The following is a 5,322-nucleotide window of genomic DNA, read 5'->3' as shown; positions in this document are numbered from 1 at the left end:
GTGCATGGTTTGGGAATAAATTAAGTAGACATCTATGTTTCATGTCTAAACATAGTTACTAGTTGACAAACAATATTAAAACAGAATTAATGCCATAGGAATGGGTCAATTCGAAGTTAAAATGGACTTTCTATGAATTAAACATTTTCCTAGAATTATTTCTAAACTAAAATCATTTTCTAAATTATTTTATCCCTTTTATTCAACACCTAGGTTGCGGCCACCATTTACTAGAAGCACAGGGTTGATTCTGCAAATTCCAGGACTAATCTGTAAGCTTCTTTGTACTAGGGTGGGTTGCGGGTTGATTATGAAAAACCCGAGGGACTCTTTTAGAAGAAGTAAGCGACGAAGGGGTATCGGTAGGAATGAAAACAGTTTCGGAATTTTTCAGTATTCTGGAAACCGATTTCGAAATTTTTCGATCAGATTCACCGGTAACGGTATTTTTCGAAAACGGAATCGGTGTTTGGAATTTTCTATCGGGATCGGCGTGGTGTTTTACCGACCGTTTCCTTCGGTTACCGGGTTTTTGTCGGAAATTATCGGATTTGTGTCTCAGAATTTTCCAAAATTGTATCTCAGATTTTTTCAGAATTGTGTCTTAGATTTTTTGGAATTTTCCCGCATGTGATTTTTCACATCGCCTGTACGTTCCTAGATAAGGATTACTTATTTTTGTATTTTTTTGGATGCCTTAAGATTTTTTTGGGAAAGATGGTGTTGGAAGGCAGTTGGGGATTAATGATTTGGTCTCTTGAACGAATCCACTCTTTTCTATGCACATGTTATGTATTAGTAATATATAATGATAGAAAGCCGACAGTCTGTCTTTTCCACACACTATGTTTTAGGGTTTTCCTGTGAGGTTGTGAAAAAACTCTTTATGTGAGAAAAAAAATATTTCATAAGTAAGCATGTCATGTCAGCTAGATCGAGTGGATATTGTGAATTGTGAACTTTGAGTCTGTTAACTTGTGATCTTTATGAACTTGTTATACTGTGAACTTATTATATTGTGAACTTATTATATTGTGAACTTATGATCTTTGTAAACTTTTTATATTATAAATTTGTTATATCATGAATTGTGAACTTGTGGTATTTGTGATCTTTTGTCAACTTTGTTGTATTGTAAAGTTTGATATGTTTACCGATCGTATTTTAGATTTCGACCGTTACCGGTGTATTTTGCGCACCAAACATTCGTTTCCGATGTTTCCAAAATACCGATATCGTTTCCGTTTTCGGAGTTACCGTTTTCGATTTTGTTTTTGAAATACCGATGTCGTTTCCGTTTCCGGAGTAATCGTTTTCGATTTTGTTTCCGATAAAAAATATGAAAACAGTAATGGTTTTAGTGTTTACCGACCGTTTCCGACCGTTTTCATCCGTAGGTATCGATGATTCTAAGTCGTCTGATCTATTTTTAATGCCTGGGATTAGATCCATGAAGACATGAACTGGTATCCAATCACAGCGCTCAGATCCAATGTCAAGGGCGTGGATTTTAAACCACCCAGACCGATTGTAGTCCATCCGATCTACGTTCTATGAATCAGATCCTATTAGGCGAAGGGGTATTTGCCTATCTAATCCAGGCCGCCGAAACCCAAATCCACGGCCTGGACGTCATCTTCAACCCCTGATTCCCTCTCCTTTTCGCCCGCTGACCCTACGCGGCCGAGCGCCATAGCCACGACAGAGAGCTTGGCAGAGCTCGCCATCCGAGCCCGAGACTATAGCCCAGACGCCACTACTCGAAGCCTACATGATGATGAACAGCAGGTAGGAGAACTCACCCTTGGTGAAGTTGTAAACCAAGCAGATATCGACCCCCGGCCAACTTGCGACGATGGAGCCTCCCGATGACCAATTCTGTGCGTGCCGATTGCTCCCCCGTGTAACCCGAGTTTCGTGTATGCACAGCGTGGGCAAACGAGCCGAGGCTGCTCTTAAATAAAGCCAAGGCCGAAGGATGCGCCCCCCTAGGCGACCATGTCCGGTTTTGTTGCAAAAATCACGGCGGCATGCGACTCCAAAGTGCGGCGCTTGTTACGGACGGGAGATGCCTCCGACCCGGTGGTCCCACGCTTCAGCGAGAGGACCGCACGCGCGCGCGCTTCAACTGGCAGGCGGGGCCCATGGTGTCAGTGAGGGCCAAACCTTGTGGGGCAGTAGTCGTGGGCTAGCGCGACAATGGGCCGGTAGGGAAGCCAGCCACTGAGCCCCAGGTGGGGATTCGACCCAAATATAGGTAAGCAAAACTTTTAGCTTTTCTATTTCCCTTTTCTATTTTTCTGTTTTTATTTTCCATTCTTAAATTCCAAAATCAAATTTGTAATTAAAACTTAGGGTCAAAATTACAATCAAATATCCAGCAAGATACAACTTTATTCAGATATTTATTTATTATTATTTTTTATTGAAATAAATGTTGCTTAATATACATCACACCCAACAGAGGATTTTATTTTAAGGACTAATCTTTTGATGTGTCTCCCATCAAGTAGGTGTAGAAATTCATTATTCATTATCTATTTATTTTAAAAGGAGGTGATGTATACTTTTTGTTAAGAGTTAATTAAATTATATGAACAAGTATTTATAGTTCGGGAAACAAATCAATAGAGTCTTTTTCTACTATTAATTTCCATTCCATTCTTTAATTCTAGACTTACATGACTTATACCTTCTTTTCTCATCTTTCTCTATTTTATATTCCCATTTATAAATTGAGATCACATTCATGTTTTCACTAAAATACATTGCCACATGACCATTGACAAGGGATCAACCTTTCCTTACCTATTTATTACTTAACTAGTTTAGTACCCTTAATTGGTTATGAAAAGGAAGGGTCCTAATGACTTCCAAAGGTTTCAAAAATTCTAGAAACACTATTATAAATACTTTTATTATTTTATTATTTTTTCTTCTACCAATTTTGGGCTTTACAAATCCTACCCCCTTCAACAGAAATCTCGTCCTCGAGATTAGTAAGAAAAAGGATGTATAACCATATTGTCTCACAACATAAGCACAAAGAAAAATCTCAGCATGATGCATAACTTATTAGCAAAACATAGGGTCAAATAGACCTTATTATTTATTATTTACTCCTAAAATAGAAAAATACTAGCTACTAACTAAGGTATTACTTCTGTCCTACAAATAGTTCTCTATATATATTTATATAATTATATTTATTCTAATGCTGTTGTTCATTGCCTTCTTCACCAACTTCTTCATCTTCAACCAGCACTTCTTTTTGGTTTTCAAATTCACCAGGTTCAACTTCTACTTCTGCATGGTTGACCTGCTCCTAGTTGATAGATAAGGGCTGACTCTTGCCTGTCGAGGCCTGCCCTTGCTTCATCGGAGGGAACCGAAGTCCCGCTCTGAAGAAGCTCTTAAAAACAATGACTTCATCATCTCTTGGCTCTAGAACTACTTCGTCCCCAGTGAACCTTATCAATTCATCATCATTCTTTCCAAAATATCAAAGCTTTTTCATCAAAATCAAATCTTCTGCCTTCATAGTGGATTTTCCAAATTCAATATGGCTAGGCTTACTTGGACTCAAGATTCCATCATCCTCTTCATCATCACTAGCAGCTTTGGCAATAGTCTGTTCAGCTTCGGCAATAACGTCACCTTTCTCGGGAACAAACCCTTCTCCCTCTTGGACAACCAACCCAGAATGCCTCATCACTTTTGAGATTGGGGTTGTCTCAGTTGCCTCAGTCTCTTCACCTTCGTTTGTTAGCCTAGTAGTAGACCTGATCCTAGCCATTTCAGTTCTTAAAGACGAAGTTAAATTTCAACTAACTTCACGATTGTTCGAAGGTCACACAACAAGTGCAAAGATGCCAAAAAGCTTCAACTTTAGTAAAATATTTCAACATCACAATGTTGCAATAGCAATTAATGTTGTGGTAACTTCTCACCAACTTATCTGTTTATATATCCCTGCAGGTGATGAAGGCGAACCGTCATATCATTCATACTGACTGATCGGTGGACCGACATAGGCCAAAACCTTTTTATTCGTTTTTTAATAACATGCTCAAGGAAGGTGTTTTTCGGGCCTTCGGCATTCAGAAGCCTTCGTGTTTTTCGCGGATCGAGCTCGTCATGAAAAAACGACCTAGCACCGCGAAGGGGATACTGTTGGGGGTCTCCTTCTCTGTCGAAGGTCTTCAGGACGGAGAAATTTCCTATAAGAAATAAGACTGAATGTCGAAGCCACAACAAGCATGCGTGAAGCGTCGAAGGATGGCAACATTGGCTCAAGGTGATTGCAAAGGTCAAACACAATGATGAGCCGAAGAGGAAAATACTCGTTAATCCCTGATGTTTGTATTAGGATTATGTGTATACGACTAAGTCATAAATGTACTTTTGCTTGGGCTGCGTCCCTTGCCTATAAATAGATGAACAGTACCCCCGTACTGTTCATGCTAGATTGGAATTGTATTCTTACTTTTGCCTTCAAGCAAGCCGAAGGTACAAATGTAATATGTATAATGTATTACTTTGTCAGCATATGATATATACTACAATGGTATTTAATATTTGGTATGATATAAATAATTAATTATAATGCTACATTTGAAGATACATTTTCATATTTGTGAGTGATGAAGACTTGTTCTTCATAACCTCGTTCGAGAACCATCAAACCCAAAAGGATTTGATGCTTTGAAGGATGGAGGTCCTTTAAATATAACATCAGTGTTGCCTTGTTTTGTGATTCAGCAATCATAAACAAGAGGCCAACATCGGCGCCCACCTCCGGTGAACTCACTTCCATGACCACGACAATGGCTTCGCAAGGTGATCAAGCTGCGTCACTTCGGCAATGAAGCTAGTGCTCCCAATCACAGGAGGTTCAAGCTTCAAACGAGCCAATAAGAAGCAAAAGAAGGAAGCACAAAGAAGAGTATAACATGTTGGAGTACAGGGACCCTTCATCAAGTCCAAATGGTCCCATGTGTCTATTACATTTTCTCAAGAAGACCTTCAACTTTAGGATTACCCTCACAATGATGCCATGGTCATATCATGTGTCATTAAAGGGTTCTTGGTTCACAATGTCCTTGTAGACACGGGTAGTGCAGCAGACATTATCTTTGCAAAAGCCTTTAGACAGATGGAAGGGCAGGATGACAAAATACATGATGCAACACACCCCTTATGTGGCTTCGGAGGAAAGGAGATAGTGGCACATGGAAAGATAACAATGCCAATGACCTTATGCTATGTGCACAACACTAGAACGAAGCAAGTTGTATTTGACATTGTAGACATGGATTATCC

This window comes from Zea mays, chromosome 3 (genome assembly GCF_902167145.1).
Source record: "Zea mays cultivar B73 chromosome 3, Zm-B73-REFERENCE-NAM-5.0, whole genome shotgun sequence".
Classification (NCBI taxonomy): domain Eukaryota; kingdom Viridiplantae; phylum Streptophyta; class Magnoliopsida; order Poales; family Poaceae; genus Zea; species Zea mays.
This window is presented reverse-complemented; position numbering follows the sequence as displayed.